At 41.0% G+C, this 22,330-nt stretch overlaps 1 long non-coding RNA gene across 1 annotated transcript; it reads right to left on the minus strand.

Moving 5' to 3' along the window:
* Nucleotides 1-16,406: 16,406 nt before the first annotated feature.
* On the minus strand, nucleotides 16,407-19,528 carry LOC128806536 (uncharacterized). The gene is made up of 3 exons (XR_008436854.1): nucleotides 19,454-19,528; nucleotides 18,781-18,900; nucleotides 16,407-16,491 (listed from the first exon to the last, which is right to left on the minus strand). It is a non-coding gene; the product is annotated as an uncharacterized LOC128806536 (long non-coding RNA).
* Between the last annotated feature and the right edge of the window lie 2,802 nt (nucleotides 19,529-22,330).

Here is a 22,330-nt window from a genome sequence, read left to right on the forward strand (position 1 = left end):
GAGGGGTATTAGATTTCTGTGGGATTCTGCTGTTTTGGGTGCTTTAGCTACGATAGCAATTCCTAGGTTAAAGACCAATTCCTTCCCTACAGCTGAAAGATGTTCTGCAAGTAACCACAGCAGCACCTCTGCCTGCCTGCAGAGGCAGCCAGAACACAGAGCCACCAGACACACCCCCAGCCAGGACGGACACTCACAGCACTGCCAGAGGGGCCTCTTCACCCGACCTCCTCTCACCAGAACAGCCAGAGACAGGAACAACCAGCCAACAACCAGTTCTCGTGGCAATGGAAAGCTTGTTACATTTCTTCTGAACTGCCTGCAGTATTAACAGAAACCTCTGTGCCATTATTCAGGTCTAAACCAGACTTCATCACTACCGTGACATTTGATAAGAGCACTTCTCTTCTGTGAGGGTTTTATGGTAGTGCAATAGAAGCCATTTATCCAAGCACAGAATTCCTGTTCTGTTATTCAAATATTATGTTGTTACAAGTTGTTGCAATGCTAGTTCACCTAGCACTAATAACGATGTGAAAAAATCAGCAATGCAACTGAATTAAATCAATCACTGGGGGATTGCTTTGGGTATTTTTATTGGTTTGAAAGAAGACTGGTGGGGGGAAGCCCAGATGCTAAACAAAATAACTCAGAGAAAGAAATTATAAAGGCCATTACACAGTGATGCAGACTGTGAATCTGCCTTTAATTTGTTAGAAGACTTATTCAATTATCAAAGTGTTCAGAGTGAAGCTAAGAATAGCTGTAGAATGAAAATTACATTCTCATGGTTTAGTGCTGCCATTTGATTATTTTAAATGTCCTTTAGACTTTCAAAACTGATGCAATATAAGAACAAAACCACTTATCTTGTGCTCAAGTCAAAAGTGCTTTTCAAATATTACATGCTGTATAGTTTAGCATTTATGTAACAGTTAAAGATCTTATTGAGTTGGAAAATAAAGAGACTTTTCCAATTTGTTCTTCACTTATTTTCCAGTTGAGTAACATAATCCTACTTTAAAACTTCTAGTCAGTAAAAAGCAGTTGACTGTTCACAAGTTTTCAGCAGGACAAATTGACAGTTATATTTGATAAAATGTGGGCCTCTGAAATAAAGTTGTTTTGACATTTTTTAAAATGTAAATTATTAACTTCATGCATTTTATTGTAGTATTTTCTTGTAACTGTCTTTTATGTCACAAACCAGTATGTTTATATATTTACATGTGTTTGTGTACTAGTAAAAATGGTATTGGTTTAAGTGGAGAAAGAAATAGCATGCACACAAAAATAAAAAAAGTCCACATGTTAAAACAATTCTACACATAAAGGAAATTTGTGACTTAATTTTCATTCACTTAATTGTAAATAAGCACAAAGCCTACACTGTGTATCGCTGATGTAGTCAGAATCATCTGTGGAAAAAAGATTAATATATCATAAATAGTTTTACATTTTATCCATTGTATTCATTATGGATAAACAGACACAGCAAAACACATCTCCAGGCAGTGCAAGATCCACCTTAGCTGAAAAGTTTTGTTTCATAAGCTGAACCCTCAGAAATGCATCAGTTTTGACAAAGCTTCCAACGTGAAGCTGTCCAAGGTGAACATTCCCTGGTTACTCCTCACTGAGAGACTCAAATTGAAAACTTGATGTTTCAGACTGCTAACAGACATTTCAACAGTTCCATTTCACAAAAATATATCAATTCTTTTGTTTCATTCTCACCAAGAATGCTCGCCAAGGACAGCTGATGCTCCCTCAACATCAGCAGCAAGTCATTTTAACAAGGATCATGTCATATTCTTTATTTTTAACTTTCCAAAAAAGCTAACAAAGGCTAAGATGATTTTTTTGGGGCTTGGGGCTTTTTTTTTGGGGGGGGGGGGGGGGGGCGGGGGCTTTAGTGTGAAGTTTTTCGGCTTGTTTGTTTTAATAAAAAAACCTGTAAAATTCTACACTGTAATTTTATCAGGTTCATTTTAAATAATTACTGTCCTATACGTTGTGGAGACATGCAGTCCTATAACCAGAAGAAACATCATCTCTCACCAGCTATCCAGGCAATTAAAAAGGTGGGAAAACATAAATAAAATTTAAAATGTGAGCTGTTCTCATTTCCAGTAGGAGTTTAACCTAACCACATTACCTTTCCAGAGACCCAAATGCAGATTGCTGGAATGTGAGAACTTGTGGCACCCTGGCACTAGGAAAACACCATTTCAAGTATTCTGGGCTTTGACTGCCCACCCAATTCCTCTGCCATTCCCAGCTGAAATGTGCATTGTACATTAGGTTAATGCAATACATTTTGGTGTCCATTCCTGGGCCCATTCACACCCAATCAGATGGATGTGATCAGCGGGTGCTGCACTCCTCCAGAGGCAGGGAGAAGCTGGCAGTTATTCTCCATGGCATTTCCATCACTGCAGCCAAAAAGGGCAAAGCTCTCACACCCACAACCAAAGCACAGCACAAGCCAGCCTTTCATGTCAGAAACTTCTTACACCAGTAAGAAGTTTTTGGAACAGTAAGGGCCTGTTAAGTAACCCAGACCTGAGCTGTGCTGTGAAGCTTCCATGGAACAGCTACTCAAGAAATGAACCTGAACTCTGAAGCTGACAAAGCCTTCACCAGTTTTCAAAGGAGCTTCCAGTAAGAAGAAAACACAAATACACTTTTTAAAATCTAGAAAGATGAGGCATATATGGTATAACATCATAAGCAATCTAGACATTCTAGTACAGCTTCTTTTCTTCAGCAGAAAGGAAAATGTAAAGTCCCTAGGCAAAATCTCAGAACAGGATTCAAGCAAGAAAGATGTGCAAATATTTATGGAGAAGAAGAGCAGGCTGCCAGTAGAGATGAACCAAACGTTTACAAAGAATGGCTAAAAGAGTTTGCAATTGCTGTCGTGTGCATTGCTTTTTTTGTCATGGGCCTCCATTGTCTTCTTTTAGGCCAATCAAATTTCAGTAGGTGTCTGTTACCACAGTCAGTTTCAATTTGTTAGATACATCCTTGCACAAGTGTGAGACAGTTTTGAAAGAAGATATTTAATTGCAAATGGGATCCAAGCCACAGATCTTCCCCTAGCCATGATACAAACATATAGATACATGTGTATATTTATATATTACATATGCAAAAATGCACATATATGTTTGCATATATGCATAACATATTTTTAATATATTATTACACATAGACACATGCATGTCTATTATGAAGTTCTAAGCAGAAAGATTTCACTGGATCAATAGCTATAATAAATTATTATCAAAAGAGTTGAGAAGAGAGAGTGGGACATGAGAAAACAGCACTAGCAGCCACTTCCTGAATAATTCCCACAATTCAAGGGACATTCTTTGAAAGCAAACTCAGAGTGCCCTGCACTGAATTCACCTGAAATGAACACAAACCCCTTCAGACCATCCCAAGAGAAAGTCTGAGGGGAGAGGCCACAGCTGATCAGGAACCCACCCCCAGGCTCTGCTGCTATTGCTTAGATGTCACCCTATGAATGAGCCCAGGCTCACCAACAAGCCTGTTTTCCACCTCTATGAAACAATTAAATATTATCCTATTAGCAGCATCAATTAAGGCAGATAAAGTAATAGTCCAATAGAATGCTCCAGGAGGCTAATAGCTTTGATTTCACTGGATAATGGATTGCACTCCCTGCTCATGTGCTACAAAGCCAGACTTGGGATCAATACTTCCTTCTGCTTAGAAAGCCTGCTTGTCTGGGGCATAATAGATATCTAATTTAAGATCCTTTGCTTAGGCTTTCTTCTCTTAATCAAGGAATAATATATTATTTCTTATAAAGTACTTTTTTTTAGAGGTGTAATTTCCTCAGCATTGCATTTTAAGAAAGTTTTAACTAACTTCCTCAGCTTTAATTCCATGGAAGCAAAAGGTCCATTTATCTTAGGACACATTCCAATGTTCCCTTGGTAAAGGAGACTCTCCTGACCAGCTCAGCTGCAGGAATGTGTCCCTTCTGCAGTCTCACTCTCCCAGAAGGGCTCTTGAGGGACTGCAGAATGCAGAGTTTGCATGTTTACAATTAAATAAATCGTGGGGAAATCCATTTGGATCATGTCATTGTTTTTCTTGTTCAAGGAAGCATATGGGTTTTTTCTTCCTTCACTTTTCTAAAGTGAACAAATTTTGTAGCATTCCAACCCTGAATCAATACAAAGGAGAACTCTCAGTCCCAAAATGCATCAGGAGACTGAATGCATCCCAGAAAAATGCAGCTACATCAATATAATTTAGAGCTCACATTTTCAAGGACAATAAATACATATTTCCCATTGTTTGCTGGAGAAGTTTGTCATGAGCAACATAGGATAACCTTTCAGGTTATTGTAGGTGTGGGACTTCTAAAAGAAATGAGTCGTGAAGAAAGATATAGTGACCTTTGATACATTTAACTGGAAAGATGCTTGTATTAACAGAGAGTAACCAAGCAGATTAAATGGCTGGAAATGAGGTTTCAAAACATTAAACAAATAATGGCATAATAAGATCTGTATTTAGCACTGAAATGAGTGAGTAGCTTTAGCAAAGAACAGCTTTTTTAAGCTGCTGATTCTGCATTTACCAGAAAAATCAGAGCAACCATGCTCACAGGAGCCAAGGTGTGAAATTTGTTAAGGATAAGACAAATCCAAGGTATTTTAGGACTCTGTCCCTTCCTCAGAGTGACAATATCGTGGGTCTCTGGTGCCAGTGCCTGGTGGTGCCCAGCAGGAGGATGGATCACACTCAGTGAGAGCTGGAAGCAGAAGGAGGAGCAGCAAAGAGCTGCTGCTGTTGCCAGGTGGGAGGCTCCAAGATGTGCTAAGGAGGGCTCTCAGAGAAGCACTGGATAGAACAGGACTCCCAGAACACACCCCTCTGAGCAGAGACAAGAAACACCTGCGAGGAGCTACTGCCGAGGAGAGGGAGGCTGAGCAGTTTGAGGGACTGAAAGCAGTCACTGACTTCAGGCAGTGGTTATAGATATCCTAAATGGGGTTACATAATGTCATTTAGCCAGTGTCATCATGGCAAAGTGGGACTGGAAAATGCCTTTGAGAGTGACATTTACGTGATCCAGAGACAGCTGGAACCAACACTGAATGAAGCAGATCAAGCAGCTGGTCCCAGAGTGACTCCTACAGACTCTTCAACCCTGTGCCTTTTACAGGTGTACAATGCAACAAAACATTTCAAATATCTGTTATTTAAAGCAGCCCCTCCAAATGACTCCCTTTGCTACTCTGAATTGACAAGTCTGCATTATCAGTCATTCTCCTGAGGAATTCCCAAGCCCCTTCCACCACTGACTTGGGTCTGAAAAAGCTCCACCTCAGTGCCATCTGTATTAAATCAAGAGATTTAGCTCACAACTTGAATTACAGGAAATGCATATAAATACCTTCTAACACAGTAAGAAGTAAATGGATCCAGAAACTTCACTGTGAAGGCTTTCCTATATATAAAAATTCTGCTTTTATTGCATTACCTAGACAAATTTGTGAAGAAAAGGGTTAAGAAAAAGGTTTTAAGTGTCAATACAGAGCAGGTTGGCAACAGTTTGTCAAATATAAATGAGTATTTATATATCTTTCTAATAAAAATATAATAATCCCAGGAAATGCACACTGCTTCTACTATTGCTTTTTACTCATGGACAACCCAAGAACTCCTTTAAAAGTCCTCTTAAACGGGAAAACAAGGTGCCTGTTACTGTAAGGAAAATGCAGACAAAGAAGCCAGATATAAAACCTGGCCTGGTGAACTCAGACATTGCATTTCTGGTCTGCACATGCTGAGAATGGACACTTGCAATGCTGTATTCCATTTCTAAGAATGCTACAAATGCTGTCATGTCAGTGCAGAGAACTCTCTGGAATTAGAATGAGAGACAAGAGGTAAAAGCAGAACTATTTATTGCCATTTAGCTCTTCCCAGAGGTGCCCAACTTCAAAAATTAGACCTTCAAGGCTTGTCTCTCCCCAGCCAGTTTCTTGAAGTTCTTCAGCACATCAGGGGTTTTCAGTGAACTCCCAAGGTTTACTCAGGCCTCTCATATTTCTGCAGTTGTGCTCTAAATCCAGGATTATTTTGCTTTCACACTCCCTCTCTGCCCGTCCATGGCCTCCAGACATGTTAATTAAGCCATTATTAATTGAAAGTGAGGGAGGTTTTGTTTTTCCTCTGCCACCATTCCCCATTCCTCTCTGCATCCAGTCCAACAGCACATGGAAAAACCATCCATCCTATCCAAGTTAGCTTTGTACTGCTCCTCCTTGAGGGAATTTCAGCTCACTGCTCACTCTCTGCACACATAGCACAAAAGTAGGCTGGGCTTGCTTCTGCACTCGGCTGCCCTTTCAAACTGGAACCAGTTCCTACGGACTGTCAGATAGCAGAGCAAGGCAGTCAGGACTGCCCAGGTGAGAAGGGAGGATGCTCAGTGGGAAGGAGGTAGAGACAAATTCCTGATGTGCCCGAGTGAGGTGTCCAAGTGACAAACTGAGGTAAAATGAGAACCAACACCACTATCAGAGCTTACCCCATGAATATTTCTTCATAAAGACATGCTGCAGAAAGCCTGGCTAAACACATCCTTTGCCTACTTTGAACTTAGCATTCTCAAGACACCAGCTGCATGTCATCTATGAAGCATCTTGTAATTCTAAAATTTCATTTGATAATAATTTCTGTCTCCTCTATTAACTCTAATGAAGCAGGCTTATTAATTTTCCAACAGGTACTGCTTATTTCATCAAGCTGATCTGTCAAAGCACAGCAGTGTGAGCAGGGTATTCCCTCCTTCTCCAGGTCTGAAGAAATCTGCTCTGAAAGGCAACGTGCACACACTGGATTCAGTCCAGGGTCACACTTGGCAAAGCCTTGCAGAGTTATCACTGCTGAACTGGAGACAACAGCACTCCTGTGACACCTGCAAGGACACGAAGGCAGTGCTGTTATCCCTCTTACCCCTGACAGATGCAGGAGCACTCCACAGAAAAAAATGAAGTCACTTCTGATTTCTTAGCACAAGACATATTTAAATGCTTAGGAGAAGACACCAGCTAGCTCTTTATCTCTTGGTAGTTAAAAACACACACATAAATTCTGTCCTTTCATCTCAGGTAGTAAAACTGCCATGCACTAGTCACCCAAATCACAGCAATGGGGAACAGTGGCAAAAAGCTAAAGGACACAAAAATCTCAAGTTGGATTTATTTTAAATTAAAAAGTAGCATTTCTTATACCCCACCAGCATACTGTAAGGGTCATTAAAATATTTTGGAAAGCTCCAGTTTTAGTTTGCCTTCAACTTTTCTGCAGTACAAAAATAAGTTACTTATTTGAATTTACATTGTTGATACATGATGTCAACTCTTTTCTGGCTTATGTTGTCTCGGGTTACCAGAAACAGTTAAATTTATCCTTCTACCACAGAATACTGGAAGAATTTGGGACCTGACTGTTAAACACGGATTTCAAAAAAAATACTTTGATCAGGTTAGGCTTCATTAAAGTTGATGCTGCAAGGAAAGGAACATTTGCATCCAAACAGGCCATAAAAAAGATATTAATGGCACTGACCAAATGTAAACTGTTTGCTAATCTGAAATGTGTCAAAACAGGTAGAACTTGTCCACAAAACTTGGCAATAATACAAAATATTTCAGAGAAGAAAATATTTCAGTTGGAAGGGACCCACAATAATCATCTAGTCCAACTACAATATGTATCACCTGCAATTTTCATCCCAAAAGAGCTTAGAACGTTTGTCTGACTTCATGCATAAGAACCACTTAATCCACTGAAATACAGCAGCTAAATTAATTAGGGCTAGAATTGAAGAATAGGAATAAAAAATTGAGAGAACGTTGTCATTGTTTAGAGTCTATACCATTTGTTAAAGGACACAAAATCCAGCTGTGGGAGAGCACTTAAAAAAAACAAACAGGAAAATAAGCACTAAAAATTAGATATAATACTGAAGCAATGTACTCTGGAATTCAGTTTCAAACCATTGGAAGTGAATCAGTGCTTAACATCTTCTGTGGATTATATGTTTAATTTTTAGCAATCCAGTGAGACATTTTTTAAGAATGCCCATCAAAAGAGCAGAGCAAAAACTTCTTTTTTAACATTTAAATTTCCAGGAAAATTTTTCCATCCATTGGCCAAAATGGAAAAACATCTATGTGACACAGTAGCTTGACCCCTCAGAGTGTGCAGGGTGTGATCGATTTGTCTAATGCCATATTAACAATTTTTCTTTTATATTAATGCTAGAAGTGTCAAGGAAACATCACATCCTTGTCTAAGCTCTCATGGTGTAAAATGAGATGAGGTACAAAAAAATGGAACATAAATCATAAATACTGAAACATCAGCCAAGTTCAACTATGTTCAACTATATGGGCAAAATCCTGTTCTCAAAACACCAAATAATTCCAAACAAATGCTAATGGAAAATGAACCACCATGAGCTGTTAGCTCAATGCCATCCTGGAGAGGGATTTTTTTGTGAATTGCCCCTGTGCTGCCTTGGATGAAGGTAGAGAACAGATTTGTTACTTTGAGCAGTCAGCTTTTAAAGTGAAGGGCTCCCAGTAGGAACAGAAACCAAACCCCTTTCCACACAGCAAACAGCATTGCCCAGAATGTCACTGCAGCAGCCCTTGGCCAGCCAAGCACAGGTTACAGACTCACTGCAGAACAGCCAGCAGGGAAAAGCAGAACCAGACAGAACTGATGAACAGGGACAAGCTGGAGTGGCACTGGAAATAAAGAGGGACATGGATCATCACAATGGACAGCTGACACGTACACAAGAGAGTCACTGTCAGGATTAGTACAGTTTAAAGAAGGTGTTTGAAAGGATGAAATACAGATGTTTTTAGAAACTTTGTCACATGTAATGTGGGGACAAGATGCTGAAAAAGCACACAGAGGTGTATTTGAGGAAAACGGACCCAGGCAGAATCCAACTTATGGGTAAATGACAGTGAGGGAATGGGAAGCGGAAGCACGGTCCTCTGAAGGTCAGGTTAAAACGTTTGATGCTAAAGAAAATTGTGAGCCTGCAGAAGAATAAAAAGCCAATTTAAAAATTATCAGAACCACCAGCAGTACACAATCTTTTGTCAGTATTCTCCAACCACACATGAATTTGTTACAAAAATTGGGACATTAAGTTTTGAAAGCCTGTTCAGGGAGCAATAGAGCAAAGCAACATCTTAAAAATGCTTTGGAGAAGGAATCTGTAATGGTTAGAAGCTCCTGAAAAGACTGAGGTAAAGCAACCCAAGAACACCTGATCATGGAATCACAGAGCACCAGAGAAGGAAACCTGTGCCAGTGTCTCTTAGAGGAAAGGTCAGAGACACGGCAACCTGTCCTACTCATCCTGAGCTGGATTTAATGGCAGAGGGATTAAAAGGCAGTGGGGTAGACAGATTGAGATGTGAGCTCAGAGAGAACACAATTCTGAAAGAGAGCTGTATTCAAGGGGTGCTCACATGAAGGAAATTATGTGCACATGCTCACAGCAAGGTTTTCCCACGGCTGCGATTCCAACTCCACTCATAGGCAGCAACACCTGCCTACCAAAGATCTTACTTTGAGACACTGAAATGATCTGAGTTCTGCATTTGCTTTTCAGATGGCTCATCCACCTAATCCACCTCTCTGCTACAACTGCACCAAGCAAGGAAGGACATGGACATCCAATTCCTAGGCCCTCTGCAAAACATACATTCCCCAGAGCTACAGCCCACCATTGCACCAGGTCTTTTTTCTTGTTCAAATTCAGTGAATACCAAGCACTCTGCAGACTGCAGCAGTTTCACCTGAAAGATTAAATTTTGCACAAGTTTTGATGGTTTCTGTTGACCTCAGAAGCTGTGTTTCCACATGGATGCCGAACCAGCAAAAATGCCCTTCACTCAGCAAGTTCAAGAGTATCAGTGATGTATTTTCAAGAGCTCAAACCATCCTGATAACCACAGAGTTGATTATGATGATCTGGTTTGTTCTTTAATTTCCTGTACTCTGAAACCATTGCACAAACCTCGCCTGTAAATCAGAACTTTCTTGGGTTTTAACCTTGAAGATTTGTGATGATTTTAGGCAAAGCTTGAAGCCAGGAGAATGCTCTGCTCAAGCCTACTTCCAAATATCTAAAAGACACTTACATCACTGCTTTGCAGAAGCACCAGAAACACACACACCCTCCTTCTACCAAGGCATGACACCACACAGGCACAAACTACCCAAGTCACAGGAATAATATTCTCTTTGAGTATTTCCCAGTGTCACAGTTTTAAAAAACCACAAAGCACATCACAATATTTAGCCTGTTTTGTTCCTAAGAACACCCATAAATTCTTTCTCACCAGACTTTGTTCCCATCTCAGCTGGAAGCATCCTTTCCCCTTTTTATTTTCCTCCATTTTTATCACCGGATGACAACAGGATTACGGCAGGCTCTGATCTCTGCTCAAGCACCAGGAAGACAAGTACTCAAAGTCTGCAGGTGAAATATAATTCCTACAGTGCTTGGGCTTGGGTTGATGGTTGTTTTTTTTCCCTTTGGGGGGTTGCTGGGTTTTGGCATGGGTTTTTTTTTAATTGTTCCATTTTTGCTTTTCATTTTAAATCCAGTTCTTCACATTCACATATTTGAGGCAGTGACTTTTAGGAAATTTCAGTAAGTTGTCTGTATTTTTCCAAAGTGAGTTAGGTAAGTAAGCACTCAAATGCAGGTTTCAGCAAGGTAAATGCTTTAGATGAACACACAGACAAGATTTCCTAAGCATGTTTCCTGTGCAAATACTCAGCACAAAGAAGCCCACTCAGACCAAGTTGGTTTCTCTGCCAGGCTTTATCCACATGGAATGATTGAACTGTAGATAACTTCAGTAGTACAAGAAAATACCCAGAATTATTCTCTGTTGCTGCTTATTTGCTTTTCATAATTTCCATTGTTGAACCAGCTAGACTGCTAACCTAGAGACATTCCTTGTTTGGCTGGATACACCCAAATATTTGGGTTTCTGTTTTTATGCAGCAATGTTCTCCAGTTTACAACCAACACAGCAGGTAGAGGACTGGAGAGGCTCAATTAGTACAAATGTTCTGGCCAAAGATTATCAATAAAGTCAGTGCTGCAGAGTTCTGCAGATTTCTTTAGTCTGTATCAATATTCACTGTGCAACACAAAGTTCACACCAAGAAGAACTAAGAAAACTCAGATATTGAGTATTTCGCTGTTTATAACCTAGTCTATTATAGTGAAATTATAGTGAAATTATAGTGAATTTATAGTGAATTATAGTGAAATTGTTTTGTCAGCACACTGTTTAAAAGAGCAATAGGGCTGTGCTGTACAAAAATACAGAGGCTGCTTACTGTGACTTACTAAAAAAGAGAAATTGCATAACCCACTCATCTCTTCAGAGTGTTCAGTACTAAAAATATGTCAAAACCCCCGAAATCTCCATATTTAAGTATTTGACAAGGTAGAATGCGAGTAGAAGACATTAACTCAGATCAAATTGCTATGAAGAGCCTTTGGAGCTACTTTTAACAATGTCATTCAATGAAAAGCTACTAGAGATTTTTATCTTTCCTTGATTACTAGATCATTACATTTAATAAATGTAATGGTGTTTAACCCTATTGCAAATGAAATGTACTCTTCCAATGGCCTGAGTCATCTTTTGCCTTCAGCCTCCTCTTCAAAACACCACTTGCTTTGGACTGACCATTGAGTTGTGAGTTCATCTATAAATAATTGAGAGGAAAAAAGCTCTGTTCCCAGTCAAAAAACAAGCAAATTTTTACACTGAAAAAACCACAAACCTGTCCTGTAATGCTCCCTAACCTATAAATAATTAGCTCTCAAGTGCTTTCTAAAGGTTAGTGATACTATCTTTTCCTTCCTGAGAGGCAAACCAAGGATGTAGCAGAGCAATGTGGCTTCTCCAGACCCACCCAGTCAGTGGCAGACAAAAACAAAATCAGATGTCCAGAGGTCTGATGGGCTGCTCCACTTGCAATCTTTTCCATACACCAGATGTACCTCAGGTGTGTCTGTGGCTTTAGAGATTAAAGGAGTCAGCTCTGACTCATGTAACTTTCAGATTAAATGGAGCATGTGAATTAAATGGAATACCTAAAATATTTTCAACATGCAATATGAAGCAGTAATTTTAACCTCCTAGAGGTGTAAAAATGGCAGGTGAATTTTTGTGCTCACAGTTAGGCACAGACTCAGCTGAAGAAATTAAGTTTGTAATTGAACAAGGCACAATGATGCATACTCTTAAACATCTCTTGAAAACATTTGATTTCATTTAAACCAACACTCTTTATTCCTCCAGTTTTCTTCTTGTTTTGATTATTCAGAAGCACACCCCCTTTCCAGTTCCCTGTGCTTACCTTGACCCTCTCAAATTTGACTGGAAATGTTACTTTAGCCATAGGCAGGCCAAGTCCTCAGAGCATGCAGTTTTCACTGCTACTTGAATTTAATACCAGACTTCTCATTTGCAAATTTTTAATTAGAATAGCACTATTTTTTCCTTTGGACACCGAACTCTTAATGAATTAGCCTGGTTATAGCCTCCTCTATCAATTTAACAACTGCATCAGGGTGGTTGGAACTGGATGATCTTTAGGGTTCCAATACTCATCAAGTCCATTTCCCATCATGTTGCACTTTCTCTCCCCCAGTTGCCACCCCAAGTGACACAAGGGAGTCTAAAATAAATTTACCTATGGCTCAGAGATCTTGGAACTCCTGAGACAATTTAAAAGAAGCAAGCCCCAGAACAAATAGGGATCATCTAAGGAAAATAAGGTCTGAAATTCACTGCCAAACAATATGACAGAATCCCAGCAGAAATCTGTGTATTTCAAATATTTCATATAGTTGCAAAAAAAAAAAAAAAAATTCCTAGCAGGTCATCTGCAGAAAATGTTGTTATATTATTACCAGAATACCAGAATGTACTGATTGAAACTAATTTATTTTTTTTTTTAAATAGGAAATTCAAAATGCAGAACTCAGACTGGTTTTATCTCATCTTAAGCTTTCCTTTTTCTCATTTCAAATTCCCTTGTTCCATTTATCTTTAATCCTCCTGTATGCATTGATATGAATTATTCAATTCCAGTGAAAAAGAATGTTTTCCAAAGTTCATTTGATTATTTCAGCCTTTCCTTGAAATATTTTGAGATTTTGATTTTTCACTATTCTTCAGAATGAAACCACTAAATTGCTTGAAAATACCCTGTTATTTTTCCAGCTCATGAAATAAGAAAATTATCACAGGGGAAGAAGCAAGAATATTCCCTCAACCTGCTAAAAATCAAAGAAACAGTGTAGAAACAATTTCAAACCAAAACCTACACGGTTTTCTAGCATGATGAAAGCACCAGACTAGGAAGGTATAGCCCTCCTATGAGGTCATGGTACCCGAAGTTAAAATAAAAGCCAATAACATTTTGTGTTCACGTGTGATCTTCAGTACCTAATGGCCCCTCACATTGTGTCAGGTTAGGAGGTTCACCCAAAAAGCAGTGCTTGATAAAATCCTGTGAGGAACTCTACCACAGGGCAGAGTTGACCTTACACAGCTTAAGGGCAGGTGCCAGTGTGAATCAGGGACTCATAAAATCTGTGAGGCTGGACAGGACAAACGCAGATCTGCACCAATGTGGTGAAACGTATGTTCTCCATTTATTGTTTGTAAGATGGCAGTTTATATACACTTCAATATAGTTTACAATAGTGAGTACAATTTCATTGGCAAGCAAACATTGTTTGTCTTTGTCTTAAGGTGGTTAAAGTTTCACACTGCAGACCTATACTAATTCGCACCCAGAAAGCTCAATTACACTGTGATTACCTTAACATAATTTCTAACTGTGCCACAGACTGAATTTCCAACTTTGTCATAAGCTTCAAGGCCTCACCAAGGCCTGCATCTGAGGCCTAGGCTGGGGTAGCTCAACCCTCTAAATATAAATCATGCCCTCTTTCTCTTAGAAATTCTGCTACACCCATGAAGCACTATCACCACCTGAGGTGAAATTTCACCTCATTTCCTTAACAAAGCAACCTGATTTACATCCTTTTTTTTTTTTTCCTGGAGCTGTGTAAGAATGTCAAGACCTGACCTACTCTGAACCTGCTCCCTGAAGGACTGAGTGCCATTTTTTCTTACTGCAACTTTAATCTCTGAGATGAGGAAACAACCACCAGGGATGTCAGTTTTATGGTGTGTCGTGGAATGATTTGAGACAAGAAGCTCCTTTTCTGAGATGAAAAGGCAGTTTTCTACTGAGTGTCCGAGGCCAGCTACAGGAAAAGGGTTATTAGCACAATAAAAATCACCAATGATTCACAACCATATTCCAAAGCCAGAAACAGAATCCAGATTTATGAGCTGTAAATGTTCTTGGAGTGAAAGGAAACCCAGCATCCTTTGGCTCTGTCCCTAGCACTCTACCATATTTTCTTCTGGGAAAACTTGCAATAAAAATAAAATGCATAAATGGGTATGGAAGGACTGGAGCTGCCCTTTCTTTTCACGTAGGGTTTGCAGCTGGGTATCATAGACAAGTGTCCTCTTTAATTATTATTATAAGCCAGTATAATATTCTGCCACCACATTCTGGCAATTTCTCACACCCCAAAGTCTATCCATTCACCCTGAGGAAAGTTCTTGACAGAAACATCAGCTCATGCTAAGAAAACTGGCACAGGCAGGCTCCCTTCCCTGGAAGTTGAGCTCAAGCTGATTTAGGGACACCTGGGTATCCTGTCAGACCCCTGGCTCATGAGAATTGCCAAATTAAGCTATTCCCCTCAATTGTCACAAGTGCCTTATTTCATCTGCAGCCTTGATTGCCCCTTCAAGTGCACCAGGGAAGCACTTGCTGTGCACATCAAGCAGGAAGATGGAAGAGTGCAAAACACAGATCTAGGGTGATTATCCAAAAATCAGACTGCTGAGAAATGCAGCATAATATCAGTTCAAGTGTCACTAAAAGAGAGTTATGAGTATAGTCAGGGAAAACACTTGATAATTACTTATAATTTTCAGTGTTTGGAAAACAATTTCCTGGCCAGATGTTTTCACATTGTATCAGACGTGTCCCTCACTGTCAAGTGTTGTGCATTTTCCCCAGTTTATGATTCAAGGTGTTAATCATATCCATTCTTTCAAGATGATTACCTGGTAGCATTAACATACAAATGCATAGTGATTATCTCTGCTTTTCAGAATTCTTTGCATTTTGCACAAGGAAAACAAATAAAAAAAAAGAAAGAAATCAGTCTCCTTCAACTTGCATGAAGCCTATTACAAAATGAAATTACTATGAATTCACAGTCTATGAAAATTAGGTATTAATCAACTTCAAAGTACAGAAAACTTTCACCTGAGCTTGAAAGTAGCAACACAGAATTAGAGTCTTGCAACAGGCTGGAGCTGACAGACATCACTGTCCCATAAAATGAACACATTCCTTACCTCCAGGAATCATCCAGTGCTTTCATATCCTATTGATCAGACTTACCAAGTGCTGAGTATCTGCAGCCATTTCTGAGGAATATAGACCAATTTACAGTACACAATCATACAAAATTATGACACTATTTTAGAGTGAGAGGAAAATACTATCAAATCTCCAGGCTTCTATCACGAAAGAGAAAAAACAATGTAGTTAAATTGGATCATGTTCAACATCACCTGAATCTAAAAAAAAAAAATAGAGGTTATTTACAAAGGAATTTGATAAAGGCAGTATGATGGGAATACATCTCCATTTTCCACTAATTTCCCATGAAGTATCTAAATTTGTTCCTAGTGCATTAATACAGTCATTTTTCTATGTCTGAATTCATTATGTGTTGCTGCTTAAAGCAAACAGGGATCATCACAACAACAGCTCTGTGTGGAGTCACTGCTAGACACGTTTATGCAAGATTTGCATTTTGAACTCTTGTCTTGTTAGATCTTTGAATAAGATCATAAAATAAACTTTTATGTCCATAGCATAGTGTCCTGTATGAGATATCCAAATGGCTCATGACAGGTGTTCCAGAGGAACAGAGCACAAGTCTCCTCCACTCCCAGCAGCTATCAGTGGTGAATCCAAGGGACCACAGCCTAGGCAGGAACACCAAATCCAGATTTACACAGACTGCTCCCTCTAACATGGCCCAATGCCTTGGCTAATTCCTGGCGCTGTGCTCTGCACATTGCTCTTGCTTCTGTTTTTCTGTTGGGCCTTTCATGTTACAGCATCAGGGCTGAGTGGTTTAAAATTAAATAAATTCGATTACTTTTTCAATCGCTGCAGTTCATTTTTATTTCTTTATCCTTTGCTGTCATGGCTGATACTCCCCCAGTCCTTTTGACCCCTCCGCAGTTCACAGCTCTGGTACTGAAAGATATTATTTTCAAAGAAAATGGGAGAAAAAGCCAGAGGGAAATATTAATGCATCCACATTTCCCTTTGTTTTTCCTCACTAAACTCATACATATTGGTACTGCAGACTAACAAACAGCTTCTCTTATCAGGCAGGAGCCAGGATCACCTATTCCAGAGATCTTCACTATTATCTAAACACCTGGGCTCAAAAACAGAACTGATAAATCATCAAAAGCAGCAAATTAAGGGAAATGTTTTTCTAGGTTCACAAGAAAAAACATAAATGGCAAAGTTTATATGAATTCAATCACAAATGAGTTGCAGCAGTTTGCCAATAATATATTAGTCCTGATTTCACTATGATGACTGCATCTGCTCCTGCTCATGTCTAGTGCTGCTACACAGTTTGCTTCTTCTCACTTTCCCTGCAAGCAATGCCAACTTGGCTGCCAAGCCAGACTTCAAGCTCCAGTGGCACTGATGACTCCAGAATTTTTGGGGTGAGGTGCCACCAGTGTCATCCACAACTCCCAGAAAACCAAACTTGTGTCTAAACCACTCTCCTATTCTTGTGTTCCAGGCTGGTTCTCAGAAGTTAAGGTAAATTCCTGGTACTTTTGGCCCTTTGCTAGTAATTTGCATGAAAACAGGATGTCACTTTAAATTTTGCACCTCAGAGCCTCATTAAACATAGAATATGCTACTGAAAGAAATGCCATAAAGACAGTAAGAGCCAAAAGAATGAATCCTGCCTTTTATTCAAGCCACAGGCAAAAGGATTACAAACTTCATGATGTGAAATGATGTCTGCACAGAGTAGGAATGACAATTAAGAGCTGGGGAAGGAATTTATATCCAACAGGCACAGTGATGACTGTCTAATGTGTTCAAGCCTACATTCTTAATACATCTATGCATTTAGTATTAATTTTACTTTTTTCTGTATCAATTCCAAAATTTATCTATACAATCTGCTTTTCTTTTTCTTCAAATTTTAAAGTCTAGCTAAAAAATAAAGCCTATGCAGAAAATGCACCAAACTTTGCCCCCAATGACTCACCAAAATCCCTGAACCGTTTAGGAAAACCTGCTCAAAGCTTATCAGCCCACAGCACGTTCTCTCCTTTTAAACTACTTCTGGTGCAGTGGTCTACTGAGTGTGGTCTACTAAGTTATTACCTTAAAGGCTGTATCTCCAATGAAGAAGACTAACTTTGGCTTGGCTATAAGGTTTGCTGATTGACAAGGGAAAAAAAAAAACCCACAGTGCTTTAAGGGCACAAGCCCCCATCACTGCCTTTCCTAAACCTTGTTTACTCTTCCTGTGAGAGTTCCTAGACGTAAATCAGCATCCAAGGAAAGATTGAAAGGATTTTTTATAAAGGTACCTCAAAAGAGGAACCACTGGCCCAGCATGTATTCCTCATTCTCCACCTCATGTTCTGAATTATGCATCTTTTATTCCATATGACTTTGCTTTAGTTCTAAGAGCAGTATCATGTAATAAAATAGGAGGCAAACAACCTTTAATGAGCTCCATTTTAAAGGAGTAATTGTTTCAGCACAAAATTTGACTTACAATTTCAAGCACATTAATCTATACTGACACATGTTGTTACTCGAGATATTTTTCTGTTAAAACTTTACTGATTATCTAGAAGCAAGGAAGCAGAGTGTTATTTCTGGAAAATTAGCCATCTTTCAATACCAGCTAAGAGAAAGTCCCAACAAATGTAACTGTTTGAGGAGTAATTATTGCACTTGATGTCTATTTTTATTGCAGGACTACATGATTAATGGAGCTATCATGTTCTTAAGGCATTCCTTGGCATGTTCCTGTGAGCTTGTTCAGATAATGAGCCTTAAGAGATGAATGAAGCATGTCCTGCCAGATCTGCTGGGATGATTTCCTTGTACCATAACCGGAGGTTATGAACTATTCCAGCTATTCCTGAAACAAATCTGTCTGTTCATTAATCACATCCTGTCTCACACTGTGTGAGAGCCATGCCAAAGAAGAGAAGCACATGACAATAATGCACACACAGCCTCAAACAACCTGGACTCTTCAGCTGTGTGGGCTTCCCCAGCTGAAGGAAAGGTGCACACAAGATGTTGTCAGCCCTGAGAGCTCTGCTCCACAGGGCACAGTGTGCAATGACAAACACACCACAGATCACCTCAGAGAAAGCCAACAAAACTTACCTGAACCTGATCAACCATTTTCCAGGATCTTGGGAGCAGGACTTCTGCTGGGACACAACAAAGCCCTCCAGCCATTGTCCTTTCCTGTGGGCTTACCTCAGAAAGAGTAGGTGCACACAGGACATTGTGGCATCACTGCTCAAGGAGTAAGTTCTGCTCTGGAAAGCAGCATCAGGGTGGTCAGCTGGGTACTCCTGTCAGGTTTTCCTGCAGAGACTAAGTCAAGAGGTCATTAGAAAGCATTTTTAAAATAGAGGAATTCTACAGCAAACACAGTGTACTTTTAAAGACTGTCTAATTTGTGGGTGGTGGTGTAGTGTTTTGGCTGCTTTTTTTGTTTGTCTTTCTTCAAAACATAATCTGAACTGTGACTTCCCTGACTCAGATATTGCACCTAAAGCCACGTGGACAGAAGGCACTGCCCAATAGCCTTTGCTGTCTTAAATTATTTGGCAAACCCCTGAAATGCACCTGCTGATACCAGGACAGTATTTGGATGGCTTCAAACAAGTGTGGAGATAGACACAGTGAGAGCTAAAACTTGTGCCCTCATGGTCCCTCTGTACCTACTTGTGGTGGTGCATAGCTACGCAAAAGGGGCAAAAAGCTTTGTGAATCTGGAGTTTCGTTTCTGTATTTTTCTGTATATTCATCCTTCCCCCTGAAGCTATTCCCATTGGATTTTACCTATAATGTATTCAGACTGGACACTGTTGCTATTGGTTTTACCTTATCACCTACGTACTCCCTATAAAAACTGTAACCAAACCTCCGCCCGGGGTCACTTGTCCCTGCAGCGTTCGAGCAAATACAACTCTCTTCGAACTGCAAACAAGCGTCCTCTCTGATCTCTTTGTCTCGGTCACAGTAGCGCTCGCAGAACAGCTCTGTGTGTATCACAATGAACAACAAAGGTGTTTGTTGCTCCCACCGGCCGCTCCCGGAAGCCACTGGTCAGCACCCCGGGAAACAGGAGGCATGTGGAAACAAGGAACAAAGGCAAAAAGTGGCGCCCAACTCGTGGGGCTGATACGGCAGCTGTTTTAACTGTGCTACAGATAATGCTCCGGCTCTGAGCTTTTCCAGACACCTTTTCCACCGCCGTCACCACGGGAGACAGAGCCGCCAGCACCGCCGCTGAAGAGCCACCGGCGCCAGAGTCAGCCCAGCGGGGAAAAGCCCTCGGACCACACCGTTCGTGGGGGGTTCACGCCACTCATGTCCGGCTCGGCAGCACTATCGCCGCTGAGAAACAGTGCCGATTTCTGTCCGGTGCTGCTATCAGCGGGGGAAGACACAGCTTCCACACACCCAGGAAGATGGCTTCAAATCCAAGGACCGCTGCTGCTGTTTTGTTTTCTAAAAGTCAACGGTTTGGTAAGTTTCAATACTAGCGCAGGAAGGGCCCAGCTAGGGAATTTACTGGGAGAGGCACCCACGTTCCCGGAGAGGGAAAGGGCCACGCAGCGCGCAGCAGGGGCAGTGCCGCCGCCGGTTTTTAGACCTTTTGAGGTTTTTTTTTGCTTTTTTTTCTGCAGTCAGTGGGTGGGACTTTGCTCGTGGGCAGAATGGGTGGTAAAATGTCTACACGGCGGAAAGAGATTTATAACCAAGTAAAAGGAACCCTGAGAGAGTCAGGAGAAAGTTTTTCTAAGAGTTTTGTGAAACAGTTTATTAAGTGGCTAGTTTTAAGCTTTCCAAACGTATCAGCTCAGGATGTGAAGCAGAAGGATTTTTGGAAGCGTGTTGGTGCAGTTTTAACTGAGGGCACGAAGAAGGGAGATCCTTCAGTCAAAGAAGGCTTTATGAGGATCTTTTTGTTAGTTTATGACATTGTAAAAGAAGGTGCAGACAGTCAGGAAGCACGGGAAAATGAAAAAAGTCCATCTGCTTTACCTCCTGTACCTCCTTTGTCTCCTTGGTCTGAAAATGCTGATTGCTCTGTTGAAACCTTCGTTTCTAGCCCCTTTCCTGATCCTTCTCACACGGCTCACAGTTCTGGCTGTTCCCAAAAATGCTGTACCCCTTCTAACCCCTTCCCACACCCCCCACAGGAAGACCCGCCACAAGATGGCGGCAGCCATGTGGCGGGGGTCTTTGTTCCATCACAAGATGCCCAGAGCAGCACAGCGGGGACTTTTACTTCCCAGAATCCCTTCATTCCCTCCCCCACGCCAGCCCCAGACCTACCCCTTCACCCACCTTTCCCTTGTCCCGACTCCTCCTCCTCTCTTGCGGCACACAATGAATCCCATCCCAGGTGCTTTGCATGGCTCCACCCACAGCACCACCCTTCCAGGTTGTACCCACAGCTCCACCCCTCGAGGATGTGTCATCCGATTCCACCCCGCTCCACATGCAATCACCAACCTCAGCCATTCCCACACAAGTCCCCACCCTCCAGCCACTGAACCCTGCCCCCGCCCCATTTCCCACGCCCCAGCCTCTGGTTCCCATGGCAATGGGAAGGGCGGGGGAACCGAGCCCGGGAAACAGAAAACAGGCAGGGATCCTGATTCTCTGTTCCTGGTTCCAGTAACCTACAATGCAAGGGGACAAAACCCCAGATGGGACCCCCTTTCGTATGAATGCATAACGGAACTCTGCAAAACAAAACGTGAATTTGGGCAGAAAAGCAAATTTTTTAAGAGTGTTTTAAAAGCAACTTTCAATTCTAACACCTTGGTCCCTGCTGATTTAAAGCATTTGTTCAGTTGCTTGCTTCCTCAATCAGAATATAAAATGTGGGAAAGAACTTGGAAAAGGTTGGCAGGAGACCTTCTTCCAGAAATTTTGCAGAGTGCCGATCATGCCACAGATATAGAGAACGGAGAGATCACCCTAGAACATCTTGTGGGTGAGGGTGATTGGAACCAAGCTCAGAGGCAGGCAGAAGGAATTCCCAAACCAGTGTTAAACCTGACAAAAGATGCAGCAGAGCGGGCATTTCTTAGTACACCTCCTAAGGAACCTGTAATACCTTATATCACTCTCAAGCAATCTGTTACAGAGCCATTCATGGATTTCGTTGACCGAGTGAGAGACACTGTCGAGAAGAGGGTGGAAGGGCAAGAAGCACAAGAAAAACTCACATTAGAAATTGTCACCACAAATGCAAATGAGGCCTGTCGGCGAGTTATCATGGCACTTCCAGCATCCCCTCCACCAACGCTGGATCAGCTCATTGAGGAGTGCACAAGAAAAGCCACACTAATGGTAGAGGACTTGGTGAAAAGGCCTCAAGAAAAAGTGGTTGCTTCAACATCGGAGCACTGACACCTACTGACTGAAGGAGAAAGAGTGCAGCAGAAAAGCCACGCCAGCATCTACAATAGCAGCTCTGGGCTATTCATCACTAATACCAGCAACAGATGCACCAATTACAAGTGAAGCCCTATCACCTCCTGGGTTTCTTTTCCATGTTGTCATGAACAGAGCTTTAGATTGTCCGAACAAAAAGGATAGCTTGTGGTACAAGCTGTAAAATTTCACATCACTGTCACATCCAATGAATTTAGAGAGAAGCATCCCTGGACTGCAGTACACTGCAAGAAAGTCACCGGGAAACAACGTATTACTCCTTTTTTCTCTGATGTTTCTCTGATGAAAACCTGGTTTTCCTTTCCCTGTTGCTATTCATCAGATG

The sequence above is a fragment of the Vidua macroura genome, chromosome 4 (assembly GCF_024509145.1).
Source record: "Vidua macroura isolate BioBank_ID:100142 chromosome 4, ASM2450914v1, whole genome shotgun sequence".
In the NCBI taxonomy this organism is placed as follows: Eukaryota; Metazoa; Chordata; class Aves; order Passeriformes; family Viduidae; genus Vidua; species Vidua macroura.